Source organism: Mytilus galloprovincialis, chromosome 1 (genome assembly GCF_965363235.1).
Source record: "Mytilus galloprovincialis chromosome 1, xbMytGall1.hap1.1, whole genome shotgun sequence".
Taxonomy (NCBI): domain Eukaryota; kingdom Metazoa; phylum Mollusca; class Bivalvia; order Mytilida; family Mytilidae; genus Mytilus; species Mytilus galloprovincialis.
The window spans coordinates 132,283,828-132,301,770 of record NC_134838.1 but is presented as its reverse complement, the minus strand read 5'-3'; positions in this window follow the sequence as shown (position 1 = coordinate 132,301,770).

The window sequence follows — 17,943 nt, the reverse complement described above, 5'->3', positions numbered from 1 at the left end:
AAATACCAAAGGGATATTCCCGTCATTGTAATTGGATTTTTTAACATTAAACATGCAATCATTTCTTTTTCATTTTTAGTCATTTTTTTACAATCGCTACTCAGTCGAGCATGACATGTGGTGATTTTTGTTTCCCTTGGAGCGGAAATTATAAATAATTTGTGCATAATACAGTTGGTTGTTAAACAGTATGATTTTTAATAGGATAACAAAAGTCTACTACAACTTGGAACAAGTTTCCAACCGTCTTAGAACAAAGACGACGGATATATATTAAGCATATTTTAAAAGGAGTCACTTCTATATGGTCAGAAAGGAAATTCCGAATGATTTTACACTAAAAGACAAAAATAACAGATTCAATGAATATTCCAAAACAATAAATCTTTAGAACGTATACCTCCTTAAGGTTGCATTTCTGTAAATATAGACAATACAATTTCACATATGAACTTCCTATTACTGTACCACTTTTACTTTAAAGTTTCGAGAATGATGATATTACAGAACGGAAAGTTAATATCCAATACTATTTATTCAAAGGTCAAAATATAGGGCTGTGCGGCATGTATATGTATATGCCCTGAATTTTCTAAGAGTTTAAACTAAAATTCTATACTAACCAAAACTCCATTTTTGAACATCATAAAAATTACATTTTAGGCGCTTCCATGTTTTTCTTTACTTCTAACATTCTCAAGTTATGTCTCTACGAGAGGAAATACAGAGAACATATCTCGGAATCAGTATGTTAACAAATAAACATATCTGTGAATATTAGATATCTTCCTAAAAGAGGCTTGACTTGTGAAACAGCTGTATTTACAAAGTTTAACCTTAAGGTAGATTTATGATATACTGCCAGCTTGGATTGTACTATCACAGTACACAATCAGTCTAGTTTTTTGCCAAAATCTGCAAATTTGTAGAATGATATGCAATGTTATTGGATAGACTGTTTCTTTATATGAAGAATACTTGCTAATTTATCACATTATCCAACATATTCAAACAAATACCAAACATTTGTGTTTAAGAATATTTTTTTCAACTTATCCATTTAAGGGGAGATAACTCTTTTAGTAAAACAAATTATACTGGAGGGATAGGGAAATTTCTAATTTTTACTTGAAGCAGAAAAACAAGTTCGCTGACACCTTTTTTGTTTTTTATTTTTTAAAAACAAATAATAAAACCACATAAATCTTCTCACAATTAATTTAAAAATTCGATCTCATAAATTTCTTTTTATGCACAAAATTTTTTCATGATATCCTAAGCAAATTTCAGCAATTTTCAACGACTCATAGCTTGCAAAACAGCACGGATACCAAACCTTTTTTATTATATTTTTGAGAAGAGTATATTAAAATCTTAATTTTGTCAAAGTATAAGAAAATTCTATCACGGGAAACATATCTCTATGATCTTCCTTAAACACACTCTTAACATTCCATCGCGGGAAACATATCTCTATGATCTTCCTTAAACACACTCTTAACATTCCATCGCGGGAAACATATCTCTATGATCTTCCTTAAACACACTATTAACATTCCATCGAGTAAACATATCTCTATGATCTTCCTTAAACACACTCTTAACATTCCATCGCGGGAAACATATCTCTATGATCTTCCTTAAACACACTCTTAACATTCCATCGCGGGAAACATATCTCTATGATCTTCCTTAAACACACTCTTAACATTCCATCGCGGGAAACATATCTCTATGATCTTCCTTAAACACACTCTTTACATTCCAATCATTAACGGTATTTTACATCTTTATATCATTTCACTAATTATGGTTACTTTACTTTCTGACATTATTGTCTTATACTGGCCAAATTTAAACGTTTAGCATTAGCCTATTTGTTATATATTTGCCATATTCAGATATTTTGACCAATTTGAATGTTTTAGTTTGTTGTATATAAAACTATGTTGATGTTTTATATTGGCCCATTTTGATGTTCTAATTTGAAATTTTGTGAATGTTTTACAATAACCTATAGCTAGCTGTTTGGATGTTTATTTAGACAGATTTTGAATGCTTTATATTTATCGTTTTGATATTCTATATTGGCTTATTGAGAATATTCTATATTGTGTTATTAGGTTGCTCGATATAGGTCCATTTTAGATATTCTACAGCGTTATTTTGAATGTTCTATTTTGACCAACTTTCAATGTTCTTCATGTATTTAGGCTTATAATCAATATTCTATGTTGGTCCTATTTGAAAGTATTATTTTGGCCTAGTGTGAATTGTTTATATTCAACTTGTTTTAGTCGAGCAAAAAAAAAAAAGACCTCTCAAGCAAATACTTTAGTCAGACCCCACTGCTGAAGATAGATGTCTTCTTATTTACTATGGAAATTGTTAAATCTATTGCACGCTCTTTGCGTTGCCTTTTATATTAATATTTACAAAGTGTATTTGCATTATAATTTTATCAGATTATTTTCGGTTGATATTGATTATTTTTACAACAATTTTTTTGTCACTTTTGTTATTGTTTTTATCAATCTTTTGTGTTCGTGTCCCTCTTTTCTGTACAGAACTGAATTAATTTTCATATGAATATGTTTCTTTTGACTTATCGACAGAATTTACATGTTCGTTTCTCCTTATCCTCTTACTGCAGCATGGTATTCAACTAAATAATATTTGCTATGTTATTATATTAGATGGTTAGATACTAGTATATCCGTCTGAGATGTCAGGATTATGATAGTTGTTGTTCATTCGTTTGATGTGTTTGAGCTTTTGGTTTTACAATTTGGGACTTTCCGTTTTGAATTTTCCTCGGAGTTCAGTATTTTTGTGATTTTATTTTTTTATGTTACCGATTGAGCCAAATTCGTCAAGTGTGGACCATGTGCCAGAATCTACATGTAAAGCATGAGTTGCTAAATCTGTCAACTCACTAGGCCTTGTTTCTCCTTAGAGTTCATGTGATAACCAAAGTTTTATGTCCTATTATATCTTAACATGTCAACTCACTAGGTCTTGTTTCTCTTTAGAGTTCATGTGATAACCGCAGTTTTATGTCCGTTTATATCTTAATCTGTCAACTCACTAGGTCTTGTTTCTCTTTAGAGTTCATGTGATAACCGCAGTTTTATGTCCGTTTATATCTTAATCTGTCAACTCACTAGGTCTTGTTTCTCTTTAGAGTTCATGTGATAACTGCAGTTTTATGTCCGTTTATATCTTAATCTGTCAACTCACTAGGTCTTGTTTCTCTTTAGAGTTCATGTGATAACCGCAGTTTTATGTCCGTTTATATCTTAATCTGTCAACTCACTAGGTCTTGTTTCTCTTTAGAGTTCATGTGATAACCGCAGTTTTATGTCCGTTTATATCTTAATCTGTCAACTCACTAGGTCTTGTTTCTCTTTAGAGTTCATGTGATAACTGCAGTTTTATGTCCGTTTATATCTTAATCTGTCAACTCACTAGGTCTTGTTTCTCTTTAGAGTTCATGTGATAACCGAAGTTTTATGTCCGTTTATATCTTAATCTGTCAACTCACTAGGTCTTTTTTTCTTTGGAGTTCATGTGATAACCGCAGTTTTATGTCCGTTTATATCTTAATCTGTCAACTCACTAGGTCTTGTTTCTCTTTAGAGTTCATGTGATAACCGCAGTGTTATGTCCATTAATTTCTTACCCTGTTAACTCACTAGGTCTTGTTTCTCTTTGGGGTTCATGTAATAAACGCAGTTTTATGTCCGTTTATATCTTACCCTGTCAACTCAGTAGGTCTTGTTTCTCTTTAGAGTTCATGTGATAACTGCAGTTTTATGTCCGTTTATATCTTACCCTGTCAACTCACTAGGTCTTGTTCCTCTTTAGAGTTCATGTGATAACCGCAGTTTTATGTCCGTTTATACCTTAATCTGTCAACTCACTAGGTCTTGTTTCTCTTTGGAGTTCATGTGATAACAGCAGTTTTATGTCCGTTTATATCTTAATCTGTCAACTCACTAGGTCTTGTTTCTCTTTGGAGTTCATATGATAACCGCAGTTTTATGTCCGTTTATATCTTAATCTGTCAACTCACTAGGTCTTGTTTCTCTTTAGAGTTCATGTGATAACCGAAGTTTTATGTCCGTTTATATCTTAATCTGTCAACTCACTAGGTCTTGTTTCTCTTTAGAGTTCATGTGATAACTGCAGTTTTATGCCGGTTTATATCTTAATCTGTCAACTCACTAGGTCTTGTTTCTCTTTGGAGTTCATGTGATAACCGAAGTTTTATGTCCGTTTATATCTCAATCTGTCAACTCACTACGTCTTCATTCTTTTTTGGAGTTCATGTGATAACCTCGGGTTTTGCTTGTTTACATCTTGACGTGTCATTTTCTAATCGATGGAAGAGATTGTTACACTGGTAAACTACTGTCGATTTAATTGAATGCTCTGCGTCTTCATAATAGCTTTCCCAGTTTTATTTGTCTATCTTTCTGATCAGGGCTTTAATGGTCGTTTCCGTTATCTTCTTTTGTATAATGATCAATTCTAGTTTGGTAAAGTCTATACCCATAATAGGCGCAACATAGTATAGTTATTCATCTTTTGTAACAAAGTACAAGATAACATTTACATATAAATAATTTATCCTTGAATTAAATAGAAAGGAATACAAATCAAAATACAAATCAAACTAGAAATCTAAATGACTGATAAATAGAATCATTAGGATCGAGAATACATTTGATAGAGAAGATGAAATATATCCCCACCGGCCATTTCCCTAATACAACATAAAGAAAGAATGAAATAAGGCGGCAATTGGAAAAAAGATATCAATGATGTAAATTCGTTTGTTTAGTTAATACGGTAATATAAGAAACGAAATGATTACATAAACAAGTCATCAATTACTATGACTGAAAACTTATTGCAAAGCAACCCAGTGACTTTAGAACAAACAATACCCTCCTCGCTCATGGGACGGATACTCAAATACCAAGGAGTAGAACGGCTCCATTCATTCATTATATTACAAAAAACATTTTCTAGTTGACATTCCCGCCATTGAATATGATCAATCAAAATTGCAGTCCGGTCATTCCTGTTTTATCTCTATAAACACGAATCATTTTTTAATAATTATTACACAAATTTATGAAAACATATATGAATTATCTATATATATCTTCTACTAGATTTTAAAAATAGCATATTTTTCATAGAAGTGTCCAAAAAATTAACACTAAAATAATAACGTCCAGAAATATAATGGTAATTCACAAACAAGAAAACGAAGAAAAGGAAGAAAAGAATTGATCAAACGAACTTCAGAACGAGTAAAACTTCGAGTAAAATGAGGACCAGAACGAGTGTTATATACTTTGAAGTCAACTGATTACTATAACGAAATATGATTTGATGTCAAACGAGGAATAGTGCAGCATTAACGTCAAACGAGGATACGTACGAGTTTATCATTAGATTTAAACGCGGATATATACGAGTATAACATTAAAGTCCGACGATTATCAGAAAGGCGTGAATTTAAAATTGTACGAGGATCAAAACAGGGTGAACTTTAACAACGAGGATCAGTACCAGTATATCATGAAAAACGAACAATAATTTTGATACCATTGAAAATAAACTAATCATAGATACCAGGACTAAATTTAGTATATACGCCAGACGCGCGTTTCGTCTACAAAAGACTCATCAGTGACGCTCCAATCCAAAAAGTTAAAAAGGCCAAATAAAGTACGAAGTTGAAGAGCATTGAGAACCAAAATTCCTAAAAGTTTACCAAATACAGCTAAGATAATCTATGCCTGAGGTAGAAAAGCCTTAGTTTTCAAAAAATTCAAAAATTTGTAAAAAGTAAATTTATAAATATAACCATATCAATGACAAATTCATGTCAGCACAAAAAGTGCTGACTACTGGGCTTGTGATACCCTCGGGAAAAAAAATCTCCACCAGCAGTGGCATCGACCCAGTGGTTGTAAATAAACTCATCATAGATACAAAAGAGAAAGTGTTGAATCAGTTGGCACTTAAATAATAATTTCATAATGTTATATATAAATATGGGTTTATAATGTCTATTATTTCTAACTTTATGAGTCGGTGTTCCTTCAGACACAGTCAAAAAACAAGAAGATGAAAGAAGTTAGGTTATTTAATTTCACATCCGATATATTGATAATGTTCTTTTCTATTTACAATCTACATGTTTATGATTAGGTTCCATTTATATATCCCCTAGAACTAGAAATTAAAGAAACAACATACATAGCTTCATCCGCCTCATTTTTAGACTTATACATCGAATCTGACATACACGGTCTAGAATCTATGACAAACGAGACGATATTGATAATGAAATTATCAATATTTCCTCGCCTTAGAAACAATATACCAACTTCCTCTGCATATGGGATATATATTTTTTAACTTATTCGCTATTCAAGAGCTAGCAGCTGCTACTCAGACTTTGTAAAACGTCAACAGTGTCTGAGTAGAAATTGATAATCCTGGGGTATGTTAAAGAACGTAACGTCATTTTCTTAAAAAAGTTCATTGGAAGGTACCAAGACTGTGTTGACAAATATTCCGTATAAACTTCATAAATAATACACAATGGTCTTGAATTATAGATTATAGGTACTGTCATTGTTTATTATCTTTAAAACGTGTATAGTATTTGATTGTTACTTTTAATATCAATTTGACGTGGCACTGTACTTACACATCCCGTCATTGTGTTATTGCATGTGCTATTGTAAATTTTTGTATTCTTGTCTTTAATTTTAACTAATGTCCTTTGTCTATATGCCTTGGTGTTTCTTTGTGACATATCTGTTTGTTTTTATAGTGAGTAAGATAAAAACTCAATAATGACTGTTGTACCCCTATTTTTTTTAAAAAGTTTTTACCTATAATGTCTGTTTGTTTTGTTCACACATCGTTGTCAATAAAATGGAATTTGATGCGACTATCATACAAGTGAGAGGTTTAGCGCTATGAAACCAGGTTAATCTACTTTTCAACATAAGAAAATGCCTGTACCCAATTCGGAATTTGACAGTTTTGTTGAGCTTTGTTTGGGCCATTTGAGTACGGTTTTTCCGTTTTAATTTTCCTCGGCGTTCCGTATTTTGGTGATTTTACTTTTTGTATTACTCGTTCTTTTCCTTGTCAGACTTTAATACTACTAGTTTTTCCTCTCGTTTAACAAAAACATATACTTTTGGAGTTTATATCGCTCCCAATGAAGTTTTTATTAGTGATTTTCACCGATTTGACCCGATTTCTAAAATAAATATTATCGCATTATTTTTGAAAATATATCCAGTAATAAAAAAAATATCTTTTCACCTCTTTCTAAAATTCCTGCCACCACAGGACCACGTTTGATATCCTCAACAATATGGAACATGTTTTATGTTTCAATGAAATTATAAAAATATATGAACTTCCAGTTTTGCAAAAGTAGGGCACTATACCGAAACATGCACTGTTTGAAACTTCATTTATTTTTTAATACATAGCATGATGGTTGCGCAAAAAAAACTAAAGTGAGATGGATTCCAATATTTAAACCGATAATTCGTTTCCTAATCACAGTTGGTCTGACGACATCTTGTAATTAGTTTACATTTATTTCCTTTAAAGACAGATGATATAACACAATCAAATTATAGACCAGAAATAAAGTTTCTAGGAAATTAAGGAAAGTCACCTTATGAGTCCTTAATATTTTGATTGTATAGCTTTATACATGTTACTCTCATACATAATCATGTCAGACAGAAGAAAAAAAGGATCGGAAGAGTTCTGTAAATTTTCCTCGAGATATATTGATGATGTTTGGTCACTCATTGACACTACAAAGAGGAGAAAAAAATGCAGGTCCAATAAGTTGACCTATGTGAAAGACTGTTTCAAAAAGATAACTTAAGATGTCTACAAAAGGATATAACGATGATACCAAAACTTTAATACGAATCATCACATCTCGATACAAACATCCGCTATAATCTAATATGTATTTGAAAATTAGATGTATGTTTTGATACCTTTAATCATTCAGATGTTATTCAGTTCGTAGGAGTAAGAGACTTTTATTTTAGATTTATGTAAATTGAAAATGACAACGGAAGCCGACAGAAGATTTCCGTAATGACTGACAAAGGATATCATCGGTGCTTAGAGAAAGCCATTACTGTACGATTCTATGATAAACTCATTTCCTTCATTTTGTCCTCTAAACACTAACATTAATATGACAACAAAAGAACTTTTATTACTCACATGGTAACAGATAAATCTGTTAAACTTATAGACAGCAATATTTAATATACCTCAAAGCTTTAAGGATTTTGTCAGTGACAATAAAAATAAGTCGCAAATTCCTTTTGATCTGTATATGTATGTATAATCATATCTTTAAATGCTTTATATCTGTTAACATATTAAGTATTATATTAAACGAAAGATATGAATCTGGTCAAATTCCTAATGTAATGGTGAAGACAATTTTACACAGATAATTACAGATGAATCTAATATTTGCTACAACATGTCTGTATTAAGATAAAACTGTTAGACATAATGAGACGATTCACAGTCGGTTTATTTCAAGTGTGTGTAAAGACATAACGAGACATTTCACTGTGGCGATCTATATGCTTTACATAATTCCAGAGCTACAAATAATGTTAAACACTCGTCGACAGAAAATATCTTTCAAACTAATTACAAGAGAGAGCATATATGTGAGTAATTTTCGTGAAGAGAGTGTAGGGGTGTGTGTGTGTGTTGGGGGGGGGGGGGGGTGTACAGCAGAGAACAGATAACTGAAAACTTGTGCATTCAGACATGGGTTTTTCCCTTCAAACGTGTCAAAACATTGCCAAATGCGTGATACGTCGATACGTATTCATTTCATCGATTCCAAATTATTTCATACCTTTAAAAGACAAAAAACCGATTTATATTTTTTTATGGACGCCCGAGATTAATAAAGTGTTTTTTTTTTAAATTATTTTTTACATATTATTATTTATTTTGTCAAGCATGTACGGAAAGAGGGATGAAAGATACCAAAGGGACAGTCAAACTCATAAATCTAAAATAAACTGACAACGCCATGGCTAAAAATGAAAAAGACAAACAATAGTACACATGACACAATATAGAATACTAAATAATAAACAACACGAACCCCATCAAAAACTACGGGTGATCTCAGTTGCTCCGGAAGGGTAAGCAGATCTTGCTCCACATGTGACACCCGTTGTGTTGCTTATGTGATAACAAATCCGGTAAATAGTCTAATTCGGTAGGTTACATTCATAAAAGGGAAGGGGATTGTAGTTACGACGTAAGGAACATATCCGATATCATTTGTGAAACGGTTATCCCATAACGGTTAACCAACACGTGATGGCGTCCGTAAAATTTACGAAGGGATGATTTCAACTTCATTATTTGGAACTCTTGGTTTAAAAGCTTCTTTGTGAGCAGCAACCCTTTATCACGAAAATCATGATAGCAAATGCAAGCACGGGAATATCGTGTATCAATTGGGAGATATCTACCCCGTATGCAGGTGGTACTGGAATGTTGCTACTTAGTAATGGAAGGTTCACAATTGGAAAGCTGAAATCATCTCTTTTGTCGTAAAGTTTTGTTTTCAACCAACCCTCATTGTCAATTTCTAGATGTAAGTCAAGATATGAGGCCGACTTAACTGTATCTGTTCTATCCTTTATCTCTAGTTCGATGGGATAGATGCGTTCCACAAATTCACCAAATTTTGAATTATTTAGTGAAAGAACATCATCTATATAGCGGAAAGTAGAGTTAAAGGATATTGCTAACTTCTTGTCTTTCTTCCGAATAAGCTCCTGCATGAAGTCAGCCTCATAATAATAAGGAAACAAGTCGGCAAGTAGAGTTTGTTCCCATTGGCATGCCGACAGTCTGTTGAAAAACACGTCCTCCGAACGTAACAAATATGTTGTCAATCAAGAAATCAAGCATCTTGATAGTATCAGCTTCAAATATTTTTTTGTTTCAATCAGAGTGATCCTTTACAAAGTAGCATTTATCCCTCCCTACGACAAAATACTTGTATCTCAATTTGTCTTTTAGTTTGGAATGTGGAATACTTGTGTAAAGAGTAGAAAAGTCACATGTTTTAATATTATTACAAGATGAAAGAGAGTTAGATTGTATGTACTCTAAAAGATCTTTGCAATTTTTAAGTATCCACATCTGATTCACGCCGTCTCTACAAAAGGCAGTTTCACAATAACTTTGGAGCCCGTCTTTGATTGCTGATAAAATAGATGTTAATAACTTAGAAAGAGGTTTCGTGGAGCACATGGAACACCCAGCAATATACCGTTATTTGTAAGGACATTTATGTAGTTAAGGTATCCAATATAGTGATGGAAAATCCAGTTCTTCATCTTTGGTTGATATTCCAAAGGAACATATAACAGACCTATGATTATCCAGGATTTCCTCTTTGGTAAGTGTCGTGAGGATATATGTTGAGTTTCTAAGTGAATTGTCAATACCTAATTCGTTTATCAAGCAGTTAATGTAATGAGTTTTACACACAAAAGCGATGTTGTTTGGGGCTTTATCTGTGGGGACAACAACATATTTGCCATGGAGGTAGGATAGATGTTTTTCAACATTTGGGTCTTTAAAGATTGACGTAGCATGGGCATTGATAGACCCATTCAGTTTCTTAATTCTGATTTCTATCAACGACCTCACTGCCTTAATACATTCGGAAAGAGTGTCTACGTCTTCCTTCTCGCGCTTAGCCCATTGCCTGGCATAATCCTCGACTGAATCCATCAAAATTTTAAAGTTGTATTTCCAATTGCTGGATTTAGGCTGACGATATTTCGGAGAGAAGTGTTATTGACAATGTTGAGGAAACTGACACTCAGATTTGAAAATACAGCTTTTTCTATCATCTCTGCGATTTTACTAGTTTTCCAATTAGGATTTTATTTATGAGTCTCAGTTATCTGCATTTAATTAGGCATCAAGAAAAAGCTGCGTTAAAACAGGGAATTTTCTATTTAAAAGTACAACAACTTTTTCAGAAATCAGATTTCTAGAACTTTTTATATTCATTTATCATAGGACTAATGTTCTTTCATTTATTTGTACTGTGACCTGTCATGTAATGTTGTCATTTTAATGTTATATTCAACATTACCATTAGAGCACGAGGTTTGGTTAGCCGCAAAACCAGGTTCAACCCACTATTTTGTTTCTTTAAATGTCCTGTACTAAGTCAGAATAATAGCCATTGTTAATTAAAATTCGTTTCTGTGTGTGTTACATTTTAGGGTTGTGTTTCTGTTGTGTTGTTCTCTTCTTTTTGTTTCCCTTAGTTTTAGTTTATAACCCGGATTTGTTTTTTTTTCAATCGATTGATGAATTTCGAACAGCTGTATACTGCTATTTGCATTATTAATTGTAAGATAAGGTGACAATCCATTTTTCTCTTACGTGGTCAGTTTCATAGGTAAATCTAAAACGTTTGCCCAAATTTTGATATTTTCAAATAAGATGGCATAAAAGATAATTCTTTTTCTTTTATCACAGACTATTATTTATTACTTTTGGTCCATCTTATTGCCTGATAAGCACTTAAAGAAGTCCTTTTATGCAAATGAAATAGTGATTAATAATATCTTGTGCATGTACCACACACATTGGAATTACGGTTTTCATTATTATTACAAGATCTCCAATTTGATGTCTTCAAGTCGGAAAGTACAGAATGTTATATTTGGTGAACTTAATACTGTCAAAAGGAAAATAAAAAAATACCAGCTGCCAAAAACCTACCAGTTTTTGCTTCGGTTTGAGTTGCTCTATCTTTAAAGTTTTGTAATGTGCAGTAGTGTTTGTCTTTTTACTTTTGTTTTATCACATTTGTATAGTACTGTTATATGCAGCAGTGTTTGTCTTTTTACTTTTGTTTTATCACATTTGTATAGTACTGTTTTATGCAGTAGTGTTTGTCTTTTTACTTTTGTTTTATCATGCTATGATTTATTCTTATTTTCAATTAAACAACACATCCATAATAATAGTACAAAGGCATAATAAAGGAGACATATACATTAATTAAATATAAATGGCGTACACTTGATGTGGAAGGATTTTTATCAAGTAACGTTTGTTAACGGTACATTCTTTTTATAAATGTATTCAAAAAGCAACATCACAAAAATATTGAACTCAAAATGAAAAGTCCCTAATCAAAGTGGCAAAATCAAAAGTTCAAACGCATCAAACGAATTGATAGCAATAACATTAACGGTGCCAATTTTCTGCACCAGATGCGCATTTCGACAAATAATGTCTCTTCAGTGATGCTCGTGGCCAAAATATGTAAAATCCAAAGCTTATATAAAAGATGTAGAGCTATAATCCAAAAGTTCCAAAAAGTATAGCCAAATCCGTGAAAGGAATCAGAGCTTTGCATGAGGGAGATACATTCCTTAATTTTTAATAATTTCTAACATTTTGTAACAGCAAATTTAATAACACAAACAAATCCGTATTTTCATGCTAGTACCGGAGTACTGGCTACTGGGCTTGTGATACCCTCGGGGACTAACAGTCCACCAGCAGAGGCATCGACCCAGTGGTAGTAATAACATTAACGGTACCAATGCACCAGATGCGCATTTCGACAAATAATGTCTCTTCAGTGATGCTCATGGCCAAAATATGTAAAATCCAAAGCTTATATAAAAGATGTAGAGCTATAATCCAAAAGTTCCAAAACGTATAGCCAAATCCGTGAAAGGAATCAGAGCTTTGCATGAGGGAGATACACACACACACTCACACACACACACATATATATATATATATATTTCTAATAAAATTGGGTAACCATTTCACAAAGATATATCATGTGTATATTATTAATACTTGATATGAAATCAATAATATAGTTTAAACATCACACGATCTATGGATAAAATTCATGTGACAAATAGATAAATTATGTATTGAAATTCTATCATATTATTCTAATACAATAGAATCACGCAGACACATAAAGCGGACAAAGTGTCAATTTGAGCCGAAATGACGAGTAAAGCTAGCCATATTAGAATACCATAGTTTTCTTGTCACATATTCACTATATTTTCTTCATAACAAACTGGAATGTATCTGCAATTGTGGTCACATACCGTTTTTGGTGATGTTTCTATTGCTCGGTTACATTTATAATTGACGCGTTCAATGAACGTTTCGATTTTTGCCTTTTTAGGTATTTTACCATAGTGTCTCCGAGTTTCTAATGACCTATGATGTTTGATTAACCACTTGGTATTACCCGTAAATATTGAATGTATTGGTAGAACAATAAGATCACACTTAAAATCATATTAGATTCATATGAGAAGTGATCATATCTCTGCAACAAACTATGTTCATCAAGGACACAATATTACAGGTACCAGCTTATTACTGTAGTTTACGAATTATAAGACAGATAACTCCCATACAACCTGATCTTTTGTGACAGACGCTTCCTATTAAAACTAACAGCAATACCTGCAATAACAACGCCTGCAAGTGTGTCGTGTTTGTTTTTCTAGATGTTTCGTAATCTCTTTTTTTGCCATCATATTATCTGCTTATTTATCGATTGAAAAGCTTTGATTGTTTCTTCGTTAAATTTTTACTTTCGTGACGATTTATTTGGTTTTGTTTTAAGTCACTCTTTATATTGGAAGCAATTTGTTGAATAAAATTCTTTTATCGGAAATCCTGTATTTCAAAACTCATTTATTGCAATTTCCATCAAATGTTTTTAATTAAATTATCAAAAGGTTTTGTAGATAATCTGATTGAGCGGATTAACAGATTTTTATTGATCATTAGTTTCTATTTTACAGAGAAGAAATTTTGTTACAATTAGCATTGCTTTCACTTTGAATTCTTTGTCTTATTCTTGGGAGAAAAACGATTTTTGTTTTGCGTGAAACAAACGAAGTAAAAATCATACTTTTTTACACAACAGTAATGTTAAAAATAAGAATATATGATCAAGTCAGCACCTTGCAGTAATTAACGACACTTGTTGATTCTAATGTCTGAATACTCATTTTAACTTATCATATAAAATATAGAGACACCAATATGACATAAAGTGAAACAGTTCAAACAAAACAAAAATGGACTAAAAGAGGGACGAAAGATACCAAAGGGACAGTCAAACTCATAAATCTAAAATAAACTTACAACGCCATGGCTAAAAATGAAAAAGACAAACAGACCAACAAGAGTACACATGAAATAACATAGAAAACTAAAGAATAAGCAATACGAACCCTACAAAAACTAGGGGGGATCTCAGGTGCTCCGAATTTGCTTTAATTTGTCTATACGCTTTTGTGCTTCTTTGTTACATGTTTGTTTGTTTGTATAGTGATCAAGATTATAACACAATGATGACGAAGCTGTACCCCTATTTTGACATTGTTTCTACTATATCTGTTTGTTTTGTTCACACACAGTTGTCAATAAAATGGAATTTTATGCGACTGTCATACAAATGAGAGGTTTAGATAGCTATAAAACTAGGTTTCATCTTCCATTTTATACATAAGAACATGCCTGTACCAAGTATAGACAGCTGCTATCCATCCGTTTAATGTGTTTGAGATTTTGATCTTTCCGTATGTTTGAGGACTTTCCGCTTAAAATTTTCATCTGAGTTTTTTTTTTGTGATTTATCTGCGTCTTCTATTGTGGGTATACAACATTTGTTTCAAAATTCTATATTTGGTCGTTCGCTTTAGAGGTAAATAGAAATAAACTCCCAACACGCATGCACTATAAACAATGTATTTCTATTTTTATTGCAGGTTCATGTCTGATCTTTACTCATTAAATATTTACGAATCGATAAAAGAATTCTAATAGTGTCTATGAAATTATAAAAAAAAACATAACAATAATGAGTTCTGTTTCCATTCGATTCATTCGGAAACCATGACATTTCTGTAATCTCACTAGAATATGTACAAAATAAAACCGAATGAGATTTTCTCAGAATAAACTGAAATCGGATGTTTAAATAATGTAGAGTTATAAATACATGTTATCTCTTTTTCTTTCGAATAAGACTCTTTGGCTTTGTACTCATAAGATAATTAGATCTGTTTAGACTTTGTGATGTATATTTGATACATCAGGATACAAACAGGTTTTGAAACAAACAATATTTGTTAGACAGTTTATCAATAGTTATTACATAAAAGTAGACATAAAATTGGGTAAATGAACTACTAATTCAAAGGGAAAAAATAATTAAGATAAAACGTCAGTGTTGTGTTTTAGTTTGTTTCCCCGATTTTGTTTTTTGTCCATAGATTTACGATTTTTTAACAGCGGTATACTACTGTTGCCTTTATTTGTGTACAAATTACCTGACTTAAGCATAATCCCATGAACACTGCTAGTAAGTGTAGAAATATTACTAAACTCATTGACAAATTTACATACTTTTAAATGAAATTTTGATTGTAATTAGATCATACAGAACTGCGTATGAACATCAACCTGATACTGGTATATATTGCTTTTGAATACCTTAATAAAGGTAACAGTAATATAACGCTGTTCAAAACTCATAAATCCATGGACAAAAAACAAAATCGGGGTAATAAACTAAAACTGAGGGAAACGCATTAAATATAAGAGGAGCTAAATGTTTATAAAAAATGCATGGAATGTACGTCAATATCCAGATAGAGGTCTGGAGCCTTGGCTTTAAATACATATTTCTCAACTGTTCGTCGAATTGTCTTTGACATTTTTTACTTTTGTAATTTTAAGAAGGTCAACGGCTTACTCTTTTTAGTGTGAAAAGTTTATCTTCTGGACAGTATTGACAAATCATCACCTAAATGTCAACAGTAAAAGTTACGTCGCGACTTCCGTGGGCCTGGTTATTTTAGCTTTTGAAAGTTAATAAGGAGCTATAGTTTTGGATAAAAAAAACACCAAATGAACTACTGTTTGTTGATCAAACGTCATTGACTCGTCTGATATGACTTTTATACTAGTACAACTAATGCCAAGAAAGCAGTTTTCACTTACAAAAATACAAATAATTATTCTTTGACTTGTATGCATCGTCTTGGTGCCAGAGGATTGTTAAGTCTTTTTCAATGATGAAAATCCGCAAATATAAAGCAAAGACAGTAGCCGTTTATATGTTATCAAACAATAATGGAAAGTTAGCAAATGGTAAAAGTACACCGTCTCAATGATAGCAGATATTTGCTTAGCTGTCTTTACGGTATCTGTAGTATTTTAAAATGTATACAACAGGGGAATTCTGACCAAAATCACAATAGCGTTATATTGTTTTATTCTGAATTTTGCTCTATTCATTTTATTGTAACGTTTTGAGTCAATGTCCTTGATAATTACGACATAGTCGTCATACTGGAGGTACAAAGAAAAGTAACTTAAGCGGGCATTAACCTTCAAATAGATATCCTAGGAGTCATTATTGTTATTATTAAATCTGGCCAAATAGAGGATAGATTGCTTTAACTTTGTCATGTTTGTTAAGTTGCAGTCGAAGATAGTATTTGAATTACTCTCCTCGACTAAGTTTATATATATATATATTATACATATATATATATAACTGCAATTTTCAGAAAATCAAACTTCAGGAGCCTGTAATTCAGTGGTTGTCGTTTGTTTATGTGTTACATATTTGTTTTTCGTTCATTTTTTTTTATATAAATAAGGCCGTTAGTTTTCTCGTTTGAATTGTTTTACATTGTCTTATCGGGGCCTTTTATAGCTCACTATGCGGTATGGTCTTTGCTCATTGTTGAAGGCCGTACGGTGACCTATAGTTGTTAATGTCTGTGTCATTTTGGTCTTTTGTGGATAGTTGTCTCATTGGCAATCATACTACATCTTCTTTTTTATATTCGCTTCTCGGAAAGGGTAATATGGACCAATGAACCCAAAACGTCTGTGATGGCAGTCCATCGTCTGCGTAAACACTTAGAAAGTTGAAGAAGAACCAAGCAGACATGTTTTGAGTTAAAGTCTACATTTTCTATAAATATATCTATCAAATGCGAAAAAAAATAAATATTACTGTGTAATGTGATAGATATATAAATATTTCTCTTCTATGTGAGAAAATTATCAATATTTCTATTATTTGTGGGAAAATTATTTATATTTCTATTATTTATAAGAAAAAAATGTAAATAATTATATGTAACATGAGAAAAATATAACTGTATATATGTTATGTTAGAAAGTATTAATCAGAAAGAAAGAAAAAACTGTGTTTGAACTTTTAATTAAATATATTATATTCTTGCGCAATATTTCTGCCTGCACTCTATTTACATTCGGTAAAAACATAATTCATAAGATGGTTAAAAGTGTTAATGCTAATATTCGGCGAGTTTACATAAATCAACCGGTAGCTTGCCGGAACCCAGAGTGAGACCAGTCAACAAATAATGTAACAAAGGCATTTATACCGAATTGATACTATTAATTATACTACTTTTATAACGCTGACACCTTAGTAGTACCAAGTTTAGTGAGGGTATACTGATACTGATAAGTTGAGGACGGAAGATAGCTGATAAGCAACGATCAACAATTTAGACTAAAACCAAACTAAGTTCGAGTAACGTAAACATATCTGAAACGTATACATTTATTCGTTCTTGAACAACAATAACAAACGATGTGGTAGTTCAATTGTCGGTTATCGTAGTAGCTGTTTAAAGATAGTCATTGGAAGCATATAAACTAAAAAAAATAGGGGGAAAAATCAATTAAATTGATGCACTTATGTGACTTAATACTTACTTAATCCTAGTCTTTCAACTGCCT